The 20,408-nt window shown below is 41.7% G+C and overlaps 1 protein-coding gene across 6 annotated transcripts in view; it reads right to left on the reverse strand.

The window, feature by feature from the left end:
* The window catches only part of pcdh1.S (protocadherin 1 S homeolog), a 160,734-nt gene that overhangs the window by 11,299 nt on the left and 129,027 nt on the right, over positions 1–20,408 (reverse strand). The gene's annotated exons all lie outside the window — the stretch shown is intronic.

Here is a 20,408-nt window from a genome sequence, read left to right on the forward strand (position 1 = left end):
TTTCATGGACATGAGTGGAAGTACGGATTGCTTTAGCTGAACACTGTTAAATACAGCAAGTTGACTTGTTAGAGCAGATCTGCTCAAAAATGAAATTGTATTGGACCACTTTACGTATCTCCCAAGTGACCACAAATCCATGTGTTTTGGTAAATTCCAGTGCTACCTTAGAATTGTGTATACATTGGATCGGTCTAAATAATGATGGGTGCTGCCACCCATATGCAAATACATTCCAAGTTAGAACAGCAGTGGCAGTGGAGAGTAATGCAAGGTCTTCACATTGTTGCCTTTGAACCTTCAACCATCAAAGCCAACAATAAAGCTCAGTCCCATTGAATACATTAGTATGGCTTTTATGGAAGTAAGGTGCAGCCAAAAGGAACCAATTATGTTTACAATGCCTAAAAGTTGCATGTTTTGAACCACATTTCTTTTCTACTACTGCCATTGTTATTAAGCCATGAAGATTCGAATTTCCTGGTTGGCTAAAGGTTGGTTTTAACAGATACTCTCAACCTAGTAAAAAAAAAAAATAAGCAAATGCGTAGTTACTGCACCGCATTTCTACACTATTACTAATTTCTATAGCCTTAAGGGATGTTCCTTCAAATTAGAATGATTAGGCCTTTCCCCTTTGAAATAAATGGCACATTATGGGGGTTATTTATTAAAGTCCGAATGCCAAAAAACTCAGAGAGTTTTTTTTTTACTATAAAATCCGAATTTTTAGTGGGATAAAAAAAGATTTATTACACAGAGGATGGTAAAAATCTGAATCCGAAAATCCTCCGTCTCACACCTGCCGAGGTTGTATATAAGTCAATGGGAGAGGTTCCTATTTAGAAATTTCTGTGGTCTGTGCCTAAAAATCCAACTATTTTGGGGGAAAATCCAGAAAAATCCAGAATCTAATGATTCAAGAAAAAAATAAGAAAAAAATGGAATGATTCAGAATTTCGGAAAATTTTTTATCGAGTTTGTCCCCGATCTGATCAAATTGTGCTTTTTTTAAATTAAAAAAAACAAAAAAACAGTCCAAACGTGGATTCTAGTTTGGTCTAACTTTTTTTATTTAAATACTACAGATTTTTAGAAATAAGGCCCTATTGGGGGAATGTAATGAAAGCTGCAAAGAGCAAAACAATTTGCACAAATAAGAATAAAAAAAATCGATTTTCGCCATGTAATACTATTCCTTAAACTACGAATTTTAATTGCGCATTGCGCACTTTTGAAAAGGGCTTGAAAAGTGTCAATCTTTTGGAGCAAACATAACTTTTTCAGTAAGAAGTTTTATTACATTCACTGCACACTGGCGCAAACGATAAAATTCACAAACCTCGGAAGTGGTCGCTAAATAGTTTAGGGGTTCGCAAAAACTATATTTAGTTCACACATGATAAAATTCACAAACCTCGGAAATGGTCGCTAAATAGTTTCCGGGTTCGCAAAATCTATATTTAGTTCGCACAACGGCAGATTTGTTCGCACAAAGGTATAACTTTTCGCATTGCCAATATTTTTCATTTACCGACTTTTATTACATTCCCCCGTATATATGCAATGAGACCAAATCCAGAGAGAAAAAGCCAAACCCACCTCTCAATTTTACTGAATCTGGCTTTCTTGGTTAATTTAATTAATAAAATGTGACTGGCAGTGATATGGAATATTAATCCCCAACACATTCTTAGCAATGCGGCAAGATTCCTAATCCGTTTAAGCACTAGATTGAATCCTCTAGTATGAGCTACCATTTTATAGTACAAATTCGGACTTTTTTTTGTGCAATGCAATGACATGTGTTAGTAATTTATTATTCGTTGCCCTTTTCTTGTTCGGGTTCACCCCGTTCCTAAAAAGCCACCCAGTAAATGAAGGATTCTATCTTAATATCCATGTTTAAAATGATATTCAAGTGATAATGCAGCTCCGTTTCACTGCTGGGAATTTATGGTTTTATGCAGCTTGTTTTGTAAGCAAGGCTAAGGCTCACACAAGTTAGGCAGCAACACATTTTCTAAATACAAAGCTGGCAAAGACCTGAAGCGTATTTTATCTTTTGCTTGCTCTAGGATGAACGTGAGACGAATCCGTATAAACGGTGTAACGCTTGCAATATAATTTACCGATACTGTAGTCTTATCTGTAAACTGCATGAATAAATTAAATCAGCGGTGGGAAAAATCATAGGCGGCTGAACCGAAGCAACAGTTTGGATAATAAGGGAAAGTATCCTTATGTGGTCAGCTTAGGAAGGGTCTCAGCTCTGTGGTACAGGTATGGGATCTGTTAACCAGAAACCAATTAACCAGAAAGCTCAGGAAGAACAGCTCCCATTGACTCCATTTTAATCAATCAAAATATTTAAAAATGATTTCCTTTTTCTCAATAGTACTACTACTACTACTCCTACTACTAATAATAATAATAATAATAATAAAACAGTACCTTGCATTGATCCTAACTATGATATAATTGATCCTTTTTGGTGCAAAACAAGCCTATTGGGTTTGTTTAAAGGAGAAGGAAAGGCTAAAATTAAGTACGTTTTATCAGAAAGGTCTAAATAAATATACCAGTAAACCCTCAAAGTAATGCTGCTCCGAGTCCTCTGTCAAAAGAAACACAGCATTTCTTTCCTTCTATTGTGTACACATGGGCTTCTGTATCAGACTTCCTGTTTTCCGCATAAACCTCCAGGGCAGGGCTTGAGCATGCTCAGTTTGCTCCTCTCCCCCTCCCTCCTCCCATCTCTGCTGTAATCTGAGCTCAGAGCTGGAAGTGAGCAGGGAGAGACTCAGTCAGGAAGTGATGTCACACCAAATTTATATGACAGCTTCTATCCTAAACAAACAAAGACAGTGTCTAGAGCTGTTTACTCAGGTATGGTAAATCATTCTGCAGAATAAATATAGCGTTCTAGCTTGCACTTTTGTGGTTAATCTGTTGGCAATAAACCGTCTTGGAGCTTTCCTTCTCCTTTGATGTTTTAAATTATTTTATTTTTGTAGATTTAAGGTATGGAGATCCAAATTACAGAAAGGCCCCTTATCCAGAAATCCCCACGTCCCGTGCCATACTTGTACATGAATAACATACACAGCAAGAGGCTCTAAACTGTAAGGCTACCCCCCTTGGCAGCTACAATGAAGCGGACAGGGAACTTTTACCTTGAAGGACAAAAAGGCTGAGATTTATGGGGGCTTATTTAATACAGGCGTAGGATCCAGTATCCAGAAAGCTCAGAATTACAGAAAGGCCGCCTCCCATAGACTTCATTGTAATAAAATAATCCAGATTTTTAAAGAAGATTTCCTTTATCTCTGTAATAATAAAACAAAACCGTGTACTTGATCCCAACTAAGATAGAATTAATCCTTATTGGAAGCAAAACCAGCCTATTTGGTTTATTTAATGTTTACATGATTTTCTAATTAACTTAAGGTATGAAGATCCAAGTTACAAAAAGATCCCATATCCGGACAACCCCATGTCCCAACTAGTGATGTGCTGGCCGACCCGATAGCCGCGGAACCCGCAGACTTTGTGGCTGGCGGGTTGAGCTCTTCTCCTGCTCTTCCCGCCTGCCACCGTCAAATGCCGGCTTCCATCTTTGTCTTTTATAGACGCTGCGCCTGCTCGCCCCACCCCCTTTGTGACATCAGCAGGTGGGGCGGGTCTATAAAAGGAACCCGGAAGTGAGGATGCAGGCTGGTGCAGGCCAAGGGAGGGTAGGTTAGGGTCGGGGAAATCCCAACACACACATCACTAGTCCCAACCATTCTGGATAACAGAGTGTGACCATTATGACTTCCATAACAATGTTATGAGCTAATGGGGCCTAAACTAGCAGAGAAATGTTCCTGGCACCAATAAAATATCAAATAATCAAATAAAAATCAAATAAAATGTCAAAATGTGGCATCATTTTAACTAAGAGATCAAGTCTTTGTCCCATAATTTTCCTTACTTTCTACCAAAGTCCTCCCATCACAGTCTAAGCCATGAGCTGCTAGAATACTATCATATGAAGACTGATTATAGACTGGCCTGGTGGGGTGTAATGGAATTGTGCTGTTGCTGGGGATTTTGGTGGAGCACAGGCAGAGGAAAGACAGACAACCGTCTAAGGACACTCATACCCTGCACAGCAACTTACATATATACATTTCACTGTACAAGACACAATTTAGCATGTTTTTCAGTTTAGGGTTCCTTTACAAATTACACAAGAAGAATTTATAACTATAAATATAATTTCTTAATTCGCCTGAAAAACGGTGCTGCTGGAATTCTTATTTCAACAAATTACCGGCAGGATATTCCAATATTTCTGGGCAATATAAAATATCAATTGGAGATCCTCGGGGGAAGACCTAGGCATTGCATGAAGCATGGCAGGAGCGAGGGGGGAAATGTGCTAAGTGGCAGACAAAGGAACAACTGAAGCGTGAACCATATTTTAACAGCTCCACTGCACCTCACCGTAAAGAACCTAAAGGCACTGAATGAAGGGAGGGAAAACAATTATGAAAATTTAAGCAGAGCACTCCACTTAAAGGACTCAAAAGAAATTCGTTAGCATGCTACGAAACACCAACTCATGTTAAACTTTAAAATCGCAAAGTCTTTATTTAGAAATAACTTACTGAAACTCCGCCTCTTCAGAAAAGGCGATCGGGTGATCCATCGTGCGGCAATAGATTTCTCCTCCCTGCCTTCCTTATAGGAGATAGTCAGGGAGGAGAAATAGAGCGCCGCACGGTGGATCGTCGCCTTTTCTGAAGAGAAGCGCAAGCGGAGTTTTGGTAAGTTATATATTAATAAAGACTTTGCAATTTTGAAGTTTAATATGTGTTGGGTTTTTTTTGTAGCATACCAACGCATTTTTTTAAAAAATTTTTTTGATGTTACTGGTCCTTTAAGCGTTACAGGTTTTATTTTCAAATGTATGTTTGATATATACAGACGACATATATGTTAAATAGGTTTATACACATACTTCCCTACATTGCCTTAAAGTTAATGCCAGGCAGGCAGTGTGTCAGCCAGGGTGCAAACACACGGAGTGGATTTCAATGTGAAAATGCATACTAATGTGTTTCCTAGTGATGCACCGAAACCAGGACTTGGCTTGGGATTCGGCTGTTTTTAGTAGGATTCAGCCAAACCCTTCTGCCTGGCCGAACCCTAATTTGCATATGGATATTTGCATATGCAAATTAGGGGCGGGGAGGGAAATCGCGTGACTTTGTTGTCATAAAACAAGGAAGTAATTTTTTCCCCATTCCCACCCCTAATTTGCATATGCAAATTAGGATTGGGATTTGGTTCGGTATTCGGACGAATCTTTAGTGAAGGATTCGTCCAAATCCAAAATAGTGGATTTGGTGCATCCCTAGTGTTTCCATGCTGAAATCCATTCTGTGTGTCTCCAGCAATGCCTTTTCTTTTTAACAAACCTTCCTGATTCCACAGGAAACCATATTACTCGCAAGAACCATTTCCCAACCCCCTTAGGCTCACAGTGTAATGCAACCCCTCACTTATCTGTGAACCAGCCATTGATGAAAGCTGATGGAATTAAAGTTCCAGAATGCATTACTTTATAATAGAATAAGGCAAATAAAAGGGTTACATTACACTGTGAGCCTAAGGTGGGTGGGGAACTTGTCACAAATAACACAAAGATTTCCTTTCAACCTGTGGAACCAAGGTATGTCTGTGTCAACAGTAATCTATTTATTTCTAAAATCTGCTTACTTTTTACACTATTTCATGAATGATGCACCCAAGGAGTTCTGTACTGTACAGGCCCATTGAAATCAGAAGCAAGTATGCATACCAATTATTATTATTGATCAACAATTCTAATTTAACATAAAAGGTATCCATTTAGCATGTCCTTTCCTTATAAAATCAATGGTTGGAGGCAAGAGTACAAAGGGAGAGTATAATATATATATATATATATATATATATATATATATATATATATATATATATATATATATATATATATATATATATATATATATATATATATATATATATATATAATTTATTTTTTTTCCTTTTTTATTTTTTTGCATGCAGGGAAACACGCAGCCTAGTAATATTTAAGAAATGCTACAGTAGGTAGCAATAGATTCTGGTTCCTTCTGAGAGGAAGCTCAAGGCCAATTCCCAGCGGCCCCTGCTTCAGTATAATTATATGCTTACTGATTCTAGCGCAGGGATTTCGGAGACCCCACACAATTAAACTGGCTGAAATAACAGGGTTGTGGAGGGGAAAGTAGCCGGCATTATATTTTCCATGCAGCTGCACACGCATTGCGGGGTCACTGGGGAGCAGACTCTGAAGCTCCAACTGAGCTCAGTCTCTGGAAGGTCTGCAGAGTAACGTTAAAGGGAAGGGAGATCTTTAGAGAGGCGTGGTCCCTCTTTTTATTTCCAAAATGTTGGGAGGTATGCATGTACTTACTGTTTGTTCCATTATACTCTAGCCTGGACTGGCCCATTCCCCCAGTTCGCCAAGTCATGACTACTAACATTGACCACTTTTAAGAAAGCCCTAACCCTTATGTTCCAGAAGGACAGAACATTTGGCAAGCATTGAAAAGTGTAAGCTTTATGGTTTAGTATTACTAATGCATAGGCCTCTTCTAACACAAATCACACACACTGTAGTTTGGTCCCACTCGGCGGGTAAGCTCTTTCCCATCAGTTTTCAGGCTCGGCCGTTCAATTTGGAACTCTATCCATTTTTAATGTGTTTTCAAGTAAACAAATTAGCAAGTGGACATGTGTTAGCAGGTACTTCAGTAGGGTCCAAACCCCTAAAAACCATGCTTTGATTTGACTAAAAGACTGGAATATGAATAGGAGACGGTCTGAATAAAAAGATGAGTAATAAATAGTAGCAGAAACAATGTATTGTAGCCTTTCAGAGCATTTGTTGTTTAAATGGGGTCAGTGACCCCCATTTGCAAGCTGGAGAGAGTCAGAAGAAAAAGTCAATTAATTCAGAAACTGTAATAATGAAGACCAATTGAAAAGATACTTAGAATTGGCCATTCTATAGCATACTAAAAGTTAACTTTAAGGTGAAACACCCCTTCAAGTTAACTTTTAGCATGTTATAGGATGGCAAATGCTAAGCAACTTTTCAACTTGCCTTCATTTTTTCTTTTTTATAGTTTTTGAATTTTTTTCCTTTTTCTTCCGACTCTTTCCAGCTTTCAAATAGGGGTCGCTGACCCCATCTTAAAACAAATGCTCTGTAAGGCTACACATTTGTTGTTATCTCTACTTTTAATTACTCATCTTTCTATTCAGGCTTCTCCTATTCACATTCCTGCCTCTTTTTCAAATCAATGCATGGTTGCTAGGGGAATTTGGACCCTAGCAACCAGATGGCTGAGATTGCAGAGATGTACAGGACTAAAGTAAATATGCCAGTTCCAGTCTAGGTGGTGCTGTTTCTCTAAAGTGCTGGCAATAAAACTTTTGAGTCTAAAGGAAAGTAGGTGATATGATTAAATGAGCTAATGTACCAAGCAAATTAATTCCGTTGTGGCCTTGCAACTTAATGTATCAAGGGAACTTAACAGGGTTTAAAGGAACAATGATAGCGCTTCTTGCCATCAGCAGCATACTGAAGCATTTCCAAAATTATTCTATATATGAAGCAGGCAGCAACAAAACAGAGTTTTTCAGGCAGCTCATAAGGCAGAACTGTATGATATGATGTAAAACAAATGTCCCATAGAGATGTCGCGAACTGTTCGCCGGCGAACTTGTTCGCGCGAACATCGGGTGTTCGCGCTCGCCGGAAGTTCGCGAACGTCGCGCGACGTTCGCCATTTTGGGTTCGCCATTGTTGGCGCTTTTTTTTGCCCTCTCACCCCAGACCAGCAGGTACATGGCAGCCAATCAGGAAGCTCTCCCCTGGACCACTCCCCTTCCCTATAAAAACCGAAGCCCTGCAGCGTTTTTTCACTCTGCCTGTGTGTGCTGAAGAGATAGTGTAGGGAGAGAGCTGCTGCCTGTTAGTGATTTCAGGGACAGTTGAAAGTTTGCTGGCTAGTAATCGTTTTGATACTGCTCTGTTATTGGAGGGACAGAAGTCTGCAGGGGTTTGAGGGACATTTTAGCTTAGGTAGCTTTGCTGGCTAGTAATCTACCTTCTACTGCAGTGCTCTGTATGTAGCTGCAGTGGGCAGCTGTCCTGCTTCTGATCTCATCTGCTGACTGCTGCAATAACAGTAGTCCTTGTAAGGACTGCTTTTATTTATTTTTTTGTTGTTTTACTACTACTACTACTACTACTACTACTATAAGAGCCCAGTGCTATTAGTCTAGCAGTGTTGGGGAGTGGGACTGGTGTGCTAATCTGCTGCTCCTAGTAGTTCAGCAGCACCAACTTTAATTTTTTTTTTTAATATTCATTTTTTTTTTATTTTACTTTTTTTTATTTTACTACCGCTGTAGTAGTGTATAAGTTGACCTTTTAGGCATTATTTGCCCTGTAGGCATTATTTGCACACTGTTTTCTTCAACCCGCCATCTAGCTGTGTGACCTTGTTCACATTCTGTCTAAATATCCATAATATTACCGTCTCCAGAAAAAACACCGGAGTGACTTTTTTCAAGCAGCCATAATATATTTTACGTAATCCGTATCCACCGCTGTAGTAGTGTATACGTTGACCTTGTAGGCATTATTTGCACACTGTTTTCTTCAACCCGCCATCCAGCTGTGTGACCTTGTTCACATTCTGTCTAAATATCCATAATATTACCGTCTCCAGAAAAAACACCGGAGTGACTTTTTTCAAGCAGCCATAATATATTTTACGTAATCCGTATCCACCGCTGTAGTAGTGTATACGTTGACCTTGTAGGCATTATTTGCACACTGTTTTCTTCAACCCGCCATCTAGCTGTGTGACCTTGTTCACATTCTGTCTAAATATCCATAATATTACCGTCTCCAGAAAAAACACCGGAGTGACTTTTTTCAAGCAGCCATAATATATTTTACGTAATCCGTATCCACCGCTGTAGTAGTGTATACGTTGACCTTGTAGGCATTATTTGCACACTGTTTTCTTCAACCCGCCATCTAGCTGTGTGAGCTTGTTCACATTTTGTCTAAATATTGATAATATTATCGTCTCTAGAAAAACCACTTGAGTTACTTTTTTTCAAGCAGCATTCATATATTTTACGTAATCCGTATCCACCGCTGTAGTAGTGTATACGTTGACCTTGTAGGCATTATTTGCACAGTGTTTTCTTCAACCCGCCATCTAGCTGTGTGACCTTGTTCACATTCTGTCTAAATATCCATAATATTACCGTCTCCAGAAAAAACACCGGAGTGACTTTTTTCAAGCAGCCATAATATATTTTACGTAATCCGTATCCACCGCTGTAGTAGTGTATACGTTGACCTTGTAGGCATTATTTGCACAGTGTTTTCTTCAACCCGCCATCTAGCTGTGTGACCTTGTTCACATTCTGTCTAAATATCCATAATATTACCGTCTCCAGAAAAAACACCGGAGTGACTTTTTTCAAGCAGCCATAATATATTTTACGTAATCCGTATCCACCGCTGTAGTAGTGTATACGTTGACCTTGTAGGCATTATTTGCACACCGTTTTCTTCAACCCGCCATCTAGCTGTGTGACCTTGTTCACATTCTGTCTAAATATCCATAATATTACCGTCTCCAGAAAAAACACCGGAGTGACTTTTTTCAAGCAGCCATAATATATTTTACGTAATCCGTATCCACCGCTGTAGTAGTGTATACGTTGACCTTGTAGGCATTATTTGCACACTGTTTTCTTCAACCCGCCATCTAGCTGTGTGACCTTGTTCACATTCTGTCTAAATATCCATAATATTACCGTCTCCAGAAAAAACACCGGAGTGACTTTTTTCAAGCAGCCATAATATATTTTACGTAATCCGTATCCACCGCTGTAGTAGTGTATACGTTGACCTTGTAGGCATTATTTGCACACTGTTTTCTTCAACCCGCCATCTAGCTGTGTGACCTTGTTCACATTCTGTCTAAATATCCATAATATTACCGTCTCCAGAAAAAACACCGGAGTGACTTTTTTCAAGCAGCCATAATATATTTTACGTAATCCGTATCCACCGCTGTAGTAGTGTATACGTTGACCTTGTAGGCATTATTTGCACACTGTTTTCTTCAACCCGCCATCTAGCTGTGTGTATTATCGTTTCCAGAAAAACCAACTGAGTTTTTGTTGTTGTTGTTGTTTTTTTAAAAATAATGCCAGGCAAAGGCAGGCCGCCACGCAGAGGCCGTGCTAGGGGCCGTGCTGCTATGCAATCCTGTGGCCCTAGCAAATTGCCCAGTTTTAAAAAGCCAATGACCCTGAACTCCCAAAATGCTGAAGAGGTAGTTGACTGGCTTACACAGCACACCCCATCCTCTACCGTTTCTAACTTTACCACAACATCCTCCTCATCCTCCACTGCTATGGCCACCCCACGTAACACTTCCTCCACCACCGGTGCCCCTTCTTCACTGGGGTCAGAGGAGTTATTTTCCCATGAGTTTCTTGAACTGAGTAATGCGCAACCATTATTGCCAGAAGAAGATGAAGGAGATGAGGACCTTACACCAGATTTAATTCTGGCAGAGAACACGATAGAGATGGACATAATGAGTGATGAGGAGGAGGTCCCCGCTGCTGCTTCCTTCTGTGATGTGTCAGAAGAAATTGATGCATCTGAGGAGAATGATGATGAGGAGATTGATGTTTTGTGGGTGCCTAGTAGAAGAGAGCAAGAGGAGGGTAGTTCAGATGGAGAGACGGAGAGTCAGAGAGGCAGTAGGAGAATAAGACTTAGAAGAAGCAGGGAGGACAGCCCGCAGGGATCAGTAGGGCAACAACATGTATCGGCACCTGTGTTCAGCCGGCCAACGCACCCGCCATTGCCGCCAATGCCGCCAACTTCTACTGTTACCGCCAGATCGCACACTTCCAAAAAGTCAGCAGTGTGGGATTTTTTTAATGTGTGTGCCTCTGACAAAAGCATTGTAATTTGCAATGAGTGCAGTCAGAAACTGAGCCTTGGTAAGCCCAACAGCCACATAGGTACAACTTCTATGCGAAGGCACATGAGCGGCAAGCACAAAGCACTTTGGGAGCAACACCTCAAAGGCAACAGGCAAACTAAAAGCCACACTCCTTCTGGTCCAGCATCTTACTGCTCTACCTCTGCTCTCCTTGACCCGTCTGAACCACCCTCCACTCCGCCTTCCACCTTGACCACCTGTTCCCATTCCCAGTCATCTGCCACCAGCCAAGTTTCTGTGAAGGCCATGTTTGAGCGTAAGAAGCCAATGTCTGACTGTCACCCCCTTGCCCGGCGTCTGACAGCTGGCTTGTCTGCACTCTTAGCCCGCCAGCTTTTACCATACCAGCTGGTGGACTCTGAGGCCTTCCGCAAATTTGTAGCAATTGGGACACCGCAGTGGAAGGTACCCAGCCGCAATTTTTTTCTAAAAAGGGAATACCACACCTGTACCAACATGTGCAGAGCCAAGTTACCGCATCTCTGTCACTTAGTGTTGGGCCAAAGGTCCATATGACTACTGACGCATGGTCCTCCAAGCATGGTCAGGGCAGGTATGTCACCTACACTGCCCACTGGGTGAACTTGGTAATGGCTGGGAAGCAGGGAATGGGTAGCTCAACAACAACAATGGAGTTGGTGTCACCGCCACGGATTGCACGCGGTTCTGCCACCACCTCTACTCCTCCATCGCTCTCTACCTCGTCTTCTTCTTCTTCTTACTCTGCTGCTGGGTCCTCCTTCTCCTCCTCCACACCTGTGCACCCCCAGCTCCCCCTAGGCTATTCGACGTGCCAGGTACGCCGTTGTCACGCTGTCTTGGGGATGACGTGCCTGGAAAGCAAAAACCATACCGGATCTGTACTCCTGTCATCTCTGCAGTCACAGGCCGATCGGTGGCTGACCCCACACCAACTGCAGATCGGAAAAGTGGTGTGTGACAATGGAAGCAATCTGTTGGCAGCGTTGAGACTAGGCAATTTAACACATGTGCCCTGCATGGCACATGTGTTAAATTTAATAGTCCAACGTTTTGTCTCCAAGTACCCAGGATTCCAGGACGTTCTCACCAAGTCCAGAAAGGTGTCGGCCCATTTCAGACGTTCCTACACAGCCATGGCACGCCTTGCTGACATTCAGCAGCGCTACAACATGCCAGTCAGGCGTTTGATTTCTGACAGCCAGACTCGCTGGAATTCAACGCTCCTTATGTTGGAACGTCTGCTGCAACAACAAAGGGCCGTCAACGAGTACCTTTTTGAACTGGGTGGTAGGACTGGATCTGCACAGCTGGGGATTTTTTTCCCCCGTTACTGGGTGCTTATGCGCGATGCCTGCAGGCTCATGCGACCTTTTGAAGAGGTGACAAATATGGTCAGTCGCACCGAAGGCACCATCAGCGACCTAATACCCTTCGCTTTATTCCTGGAGCGTGCCGTGCGACGAGTGACAGATGAGGCTGTAGACCAGCGTGACGAGGAGCTGGAAGCGCACGATTTCTGGTCGGAATCACCAGAACGAACCCAGGCACCTGCTGCAACGCAGGGAGAGGTGCCAGAAGTGGAGTCAGAGGAGGAAGGTGGCTTTGTGGAGGAGGAGGACCAACAGGAGCAGGCTTCCCAGGGGGCTAGTGGTGACCTTTTGGGGACCCCTGGTCTTGTACGTGGCTGGGGGGAGGAGACCGTGGATGATGCAGTCCTTGATAATGAGGAAGCGGAGATGGATAGCTCTGCATCCAACCTTGTGAGAATGGGGTCTTTCATGCTGTCATGCCTGTTGAAGGACCCCCGTATCAAGAGGCTTAAGGAGAAGGACCTGTACTGGGTCGCAACGCTACTAGACCCTCGGTACAAGCATAAAGTGTCAGAAATGTTACCAACATACCACAAGTCCGAAAAGATGCGGCATTTACAAACCAGCCTGCAAAACATGTTGTACAATGCTTTTAAGGGTGATGTCACTTCAGGAACTCATCAACATTCCAGGGGCAGAGGTGCCAGTAATCCTGCCACGAGCACACCTGCAAGGACAAAGCCCTTTGGCCAGTCTGTAACGTCAGACATGCAAATGTTTTTCTGTCCAAGGCAGCGCCACAACCCTTCTGGATCCACCCTCAAAGAACGCCTCGACCGGCAGGTAGCGGACTACCTGGCATTAACTGCAGATATCGACACTCTGAGGAGCGATGAACCCCTGGACTACTGGGTGCGCAGGCTTGATCTGTGGCCAGAGCTGTCACAATTTGCCATGAACCTCTTGTCTTGCCCAGCCTCAAGTGTGCTCTCAGAAAGGACCTTCAGTGCAGCAGGAGGGATTGTAACTGAGAAGAGAACTCGCCTAGGTCACAAAAGTGTCGATTACCTGACCTTTATTAAAATGAATGAGGGGTGGATCTCGGAGGGTTACTGCACGCCGGAAGACTTGTTCTGACTTCTATGCAGCTGTCCTTCTCTTCAAGCCTCATGACTCCACACACAGCTGTCCTTTAGCGTCCTCCTCCTCCCTCCGCCACCGTTACAAACTAGGGTGCAAACCCTACTGGTTTAATTTTTTCTGGCCTCTGTGCTTCAGTGGCTGCAACCAAAAAAACTGGGCAAACAATGTCTACAAGGTCAACGTATGGCAAAAAATGACTATTTTCAGCATTTATATGGCATATTTTTTCTGGCAACTGTGCTTCAGTGGCTGCGTCCAAAAAATTGCATATTTTCTGCATTTATATGGCATAATTTTTCTGGCCTCTGTGCTTCAGTGGCTGCAACCAAAAAAATGCATATTTTCAGCATTTATATGGCATAATTTTTCTGGCCTCTGTGCTTCAGTGGCTGCAACCAAAAAAATTTATATTTTCAGCATTTATATGGCATAATTTTTCTGGCCTCTGTGCTTCAGTGGCTGCAACCAAAAAAATGCATATTTTCAGCATTTATATGGCATAATTTTTCTGGCAACTGTGCTTCAGTGGCTGCGACCAAAAAAATGACTATTTTCAGCATTTATATGGCATATTTTTTCTGGCCTCTGTGCTTCAGTGGCTGCGGCCAAAAAAACTGGGCAAACAATGCCTACAAGGTCAACGAGGTTGACCTTGTAGGCATTGTTTGCCCAGTTTTTTTGGCCGCAGCCACTGAAGCACAGAGGCCAGAAAAAATATGCCATATAAATGCTGAAAATAGTCATTTTTTGCCATACGTTGACTCAACGTATATGGCAAAAAATGACTATTTTCAGCATTTATATGGCATATTTTTTCTGGCAACTGTGCTTCAGTGGCTGCGACCAAAAAAACTGGGCAAACAATGCCTACAAGGTCAACGTATGGCAAAAAATGACTATTTTCAGCATTTATATGGCATATTTTTTCTGGCAACTGTGCTTCAGTGGCTGCGTCCAAAAAATTGCATATTTTCTGCATTTATATGGCATAATTTTTCTGGCCTCTGTGCTTCAGTGGCTGCAACCAAAAAAATGCATATTTTCAGCATTTATATGGCATAATTTTTCTGGCCTCTGTGCTTCAGTGGCTGCAACCAAAAAAATTTATATTTTCAGCATTTATATGGCATAATTTTTCTGGCCTCTGTGCTTCAGTGGCTGCAACCAAAAAAATGCATATTTTCAGCATTTATATGGCATAATTTTTCTGGCAACTGTGCTTCAGTGGCTGCGACCAAAAAAATGACTATTTTCAGCATTTATATGGCATATTTTTTCTGGCCTCTGTGCTTCAGTGGCTGCGGCCAAAAAAACTGGGCAAACAATGCCTACAAGGTCAACGAGGTTGACCTTGTAGGCATTGTTTGCCCAGTTTTTTTGGCCGCAGCCACTGAAGCACAGAGGCCAGAAAAAATATGCCATATAAATGCTGAAAATAGTCATTTTTTGCCATACGTTGACTCAACGTATATGGCAAAAAATGACTATTTTCAGCATTTATATGGCATATTTTTTCTGGCAACTGTGCTTCAGTGGCTGCGACCAAAAAAACTGGGCAAACAATGTCTACAAGGTCAACGTATGGCGAAAAATTACTATTTTCAGCATTTATATGGCATATTTTTTATGGCAACTGTGCTTCAGTGGCTGCGTCCAAAAAAACTGGGCAAACAATGCCTACAAGGTCAACGTATGGCAGTTGTTTAAAGAGAACAGTAGATTACTAGCCAGCAAAGCTACCTAAGATAAAATGTCCCTCAAATCCCTGCAGACTTCTGTCCCTCCAATACAGAGCAGTATCAAGCAGATTACTAGCCAGCAAACTTACTATCATCTGTCCCTGAAATCACTAACAGCTCTCCCCCTACACTATCTCTTCCAAGCACACACAGGCAGATTTTTCAGATACATTTTTGCCCTTGATCCCCCTCTGGCATGCCACTGTCCAGGTCGTTGCACCCTTTAAACAACTTTAAAATCATTTTTCTGGCCAGAAATGTCTTTTCTAGATGTTAAAGTTCGCCTTCCCATTGAAGTCTATGGGGTTCGCGAACCGTTCGCGAACCGCTCGCGTTTTTGCGCAAGTTCGCGAATATGTTCGCGAACTTTTTTTCCGACGTTCGCTACATCCCTAATGTCCCATTTCAATAACGTTGCATTATGTTACAGTGAGCTTTGGGATTTGCAGAACAGAGAGTAATTAAATTAAATACCAGTAAGGATTACCTGTTTTTCTTAACCTTTGTCCCCAGATATTTCCAGACTACAACTTCTAACATTCTTCAACATACTGTATAATCAAGGGTCTGGTAGCCCCATTATCATCATCTGCAGTAACGGAACTTGGTGGGGGAGGGCCCTGGTGCGGGCCATGCAGTCGGGCCCGCCCCCACCCTCGTCTGCGTGATTTTTCTCTGCGGCTGCAGTGTGCGCGATCTTGCGGGGGGGCGGGCCCTGGCCCAGTTGCACCCCCTGCTCCCCCGGTAGTTATGCCCCTGATCCTCTGGGGATGCAAGCATTAGGAAACAGGGCTAGGACGCATACAGTTGCCCTAACAGAGCTTATCCACCATCCCTATTAGTCTAAACAAACAAACTTCATACATACAGAATACATGTACAGAACAATGATAAGTGGGATCATTGTATGATCACTAGTGATGTCCCGTTTCGCTGAAAAATTCACAAGTTTTTCACAAAATGGCAAAAAAATAACCATACGCATTTAAGTCAATGGGCATCAGAATTATTTTGACGCGCGTCAATTTCGGCGCCCGCGACAATTTTGATACACGCGCCTATTTTGTCCAAATGCATTAAAGTCAATGAGCCTCTGAATAATTTTGACGCGTGCCCACATTTTTTTTCTGCAGTGGATTTTTCGCTGACAAATTTTCTCTGCAGTTTTGAGAATTTATTCGCCAGAGGCGAAACGTGGAAATTCATAATCTCATAATTATGAATTTTAAACAATGTTAAAAGTCATAATTTTGACTTTTTAAAGTCATAATTATAAGATTAAAACTCATAATTTCGACTTTTTAAAGTAATAATTAGGAGAATAAAAATCATAATTATGAGATTAAAAGTCATAATTTTATTTTTTTTAAATCATAATTATAAGTTTAAAAGACATAATTATGAGAATAAAAGTCAATTTCAATTTTTTAAACCAATTATGAGATTAAAAGTCATAATTTCGACTTTTTAAAGTCATAATTAATCAGATTTTTTTTTTTGCTGGCCCCAGTAATCTTCCATACTTTTTCAATATAAATTATGTTATTATTATTTTTTTTTTAATAAAGATTTTATTGATGCTTTTAACTTTACAAGTGGATAGAACCAAAAAAGGAGAACCATCACATTCTACATTAGTCAAGACTGTAGAAATTGTTCACATAAAGACTATTGTAATATACATTTTGAACTATAGCTCAGTGGGCACTTTTGTTATAACAGTTACCAATTTTGGGGCCAATTAATTTCCATACTCAGGGATTTGATTCTCCCATACATGACTAATCCATTTGTTCCTCTGGATTCGCCTCCAACCACGGGGTCCAGACTTTATCAAATTTCTGCGAGCATCCTCTTTCCTCATATGTAAGCTTGATCAATGGAAGCGTTTTGCTAATCATTTTTCGCCATGCCGGTACTGTGGGGGATTGGGGCGTCATCCATTTAATCATCAACAGCTTCTTTGCGTAAAATAGTAGCACCCTAATTAACAATCTGGTTTTATCGAGAGGCAGTAGATCATCAGCCAGTCCAAGGAGGCAAACTTCCGGGGTGCAGGGGCCTTGGAAGGCTAGTTCATCAGACATATATTTCACTATGGCTACCCAGTATTTATTAACTTGCGAGCAAGTCCAGGTCATATGGAAAAATGCCGCCTCCCCCTCTCCGCAAATAGCTCCTGTGTTTCTTCCCATTTTTTCCAGTTTACTTGGGGTAATATAGACTTGATGAAGAAATTTAAGCTGAATGAGTCTATCTTTTAAGGCAATCAGGTCGGAGTAGATGGAATCTGTTGCTTCTTCCCAAAGCTCATCTGTTATTGTTGGTAGGAAGGATTGCCATTTGGGGAGAGCTGTGGCAAAGGGCGAGGGGCCTGTTTTAAGCAGTGACTTGTAGAGTCTGGAGGTCAGTTTGCTTCGTTGTGGGTTTCTGAGGATCATCTCAAATGTGGGTGTAACATTGTATCGTCAGGCTCGAAAATTGTGACTGGAATGCATGCCGTAATTGCATGTATCTGTAGAGCTGTAGATCTTGGCGCCCTGTCCGTGCTTTGAGTTGTTGGAGTGTAGGGAACTGGTTTTCTATCAAGAGGTCTCCCAGCACTTTTATACTTCTCGCCGGCCAGTATTTGAAGTCCTGCAGCTCGCGGATTGGAAGAGTTATTTAACTGAAACAGGAGCGGTCTGCCGATTGCTTCTCTCTGTTACTTGGTGGTTGTGACTTTTGAAACAATGTTTGAGAAGCCATCTTATTGACAGAACTGGATGGGATGGAGTAGTGCTGACTTAGGAGCAGATTTATCAAAGGTCGAAGTGAAAATTCGAATAAATAAAAAAAAAATGCGAATTTCGAGCTAATTTTTATGTACTTCGACTAGGGAATAGTCTAAATTCGAATTTCAAAAAAATTTGACAATTCGAACATCGAAATTTGTCATGTAGTGTCTTTAAAAATTCGACATCTAAAACCTGCCAAATTGCAGTTTTAGCCTATGGGGCACCTCCTAGAACCTATTTGGAATCAATTGGTGGACTTTGAAAAATGACAGTCTTTTTTTGGGTAAAACTTCATATCATTCATTCACGATTTGAATGTGCTATTATTTTGATTCGTACGATTCGAATTCAATCGAAAACTGACCTATTCGATCACAAACATACCTATTCGCCCAAAAATAAAAAACAATTTCATTTCGGTTGGTCTTTTTGAATTTCGAAGTTTTTCAAATTCGAAATTCGACCCTTGATAAATATTCCCCTTAAACGGATAGTGACACAAAAAAAACTACTTTTTAAAATAGGACTGTACCTTAAAAGTTACCTATAGGTCATGTTGATCGTTTTTTGCAGAGATGTTTGTTTTTGTAAGTAATTGTTAGTTGACGTTTCTAAACCTGTTTTGCCAACCACACTGTCCCATCTCAGCCTGATTGGTGGCGAGGCCACAAAGGCCTGGGCGGCATATTTTTAGGGGCGGCATTCCGCCCAGCCACAATCTAGTTTTTTCCAGGAGCAACTCTGCTGCGCGGGTAATCTCTAGTGCTCTATCGTGAACCGGCGCATGCGCTTGTGAAGGCGGGGCTTGTGTACGTGTGTGGGGTGGGCGCTAGAAGCCACTGTCCTAGGGGTGGCCCATTTAGAAATCAATTTTGGCAGCTCCCTCATACAGGAACATAGGGCATCAGATGGGTAATGTAAAAGCATCCTGAAAATACTTTATGGCAAAGTTATAAGTAGCTTTCAAAGGCAATATTATAATAAAAAAGTTTAATTTCTGGTGTCAGTATCTCTTTAACGGACAGTATTAATATATAGGAACTGAATTCTGTGGACATCAAACTGGCGTTGAATGGCAACCAGCCTCAGGTGGTAGGATGATGCTGGAATGTTTTAACAACAAGTGGGTAAGCTCTGTGTTGGTGGAATATAAAGGACAGAGACAGAATTTATAAAGACTGACCAGGTGAAATAAATGAAAGGGAAGGCAGAAGCTAAAAAGCATTATGAGAGAGACAAAGGGGCTGGAGCTGAAACAGAGATAGGAAAAAGAGGAGATGAAATATGCGTGGTTGTTGATCGGCGTTTCTCCGGAGACCTTGCTGAAGAGAACTGAAGGAAACTCTGAATGTGTAATTACTGGGACTCAGTAAGAGGAGATGCAGAACGTATGTGAGCCGTTAGCAGAGCATCCTGGGAAATTCACCGTCATTAACCCGTCCATGGGCAACTCTGAAGGGATCTCCTGCAGCCCAAAGCAATTACCATCCAATGCAAAGCCAGCCGTGGATTCAACCAGCCTCTTCAGTGGGATTTAGGTGAGGGATGCTCAGGACATTTGCCCCTTAGGCTTTTTAAATGATGACATATTTTGAATGGAGAAGTTAATGGGTTAAAGAACAAGGGTTGTCATCAGTCTAGTAGTGGGGCTTTAGGGAACTACAACTCCTGGCATTTTTTGAGGGCATGGAAAGTTACAAATAGGATTAGAGGTAAAGGACAATTGTGTAAAGGCTTAAAAGGAGAGGGGGGAACAAATCAGATAGTTTAGACTAAAGTTCTGAAGCCAAAGTTCCATCTACACCACACGCAGTTATGTTCCAATAGAGCCACAGTGGTGGTATCCATCACTTTCAGTGATTAACATTGCTGCCTTGCATTACTGGTAAGTTCTAGAACCATTTCTAACAGGCAATATTTGCATGGAGTTTTAATGTCCTACCCGTGTCTGCATTAGTTTCTCTGAGCACTCTAGTTTCCTTCCACACTCCAAAAACCTACATGGAGTTTTAATGTCCTACCCATGTCAACATGAGTTCCCTCTGAGTACTCTAGTTTCCTTCCAAACTCCAAAAAAACATACATGGAGTTTTAATGTCCTACCCATGTCTGCATGAGTTTCCTCTGAGTACTCTAGTACCCTTCTAGTGCCCTTCCCATTGCATTTTGGTTCATCCAAAACACACTGTTTAATGTCTAAACTAACTTACTCCATTGTAACTAACTGCTGCTCCTTGATCAGTTTCTTTCCAGGGGGTGCGGGATTTAGGGCTCTTACACCCAGGCATTTGCTTCTGCGTTTTTGAAACGCACGCTGAGGGC

Source organism: Xenopus laevis, chromosome 3S, assembly GCF_017654675.1.
Source record: "Xenopus laevis strain J_2021 chromosome 3S, Xenopus_laevis_v10.1, whole genome shotgun sequence".
NCBI lineage: Eukaryota > Metazoa > Chordata > Amphibia > Anura > Pipidae > Xenopus > Xenopus laevis.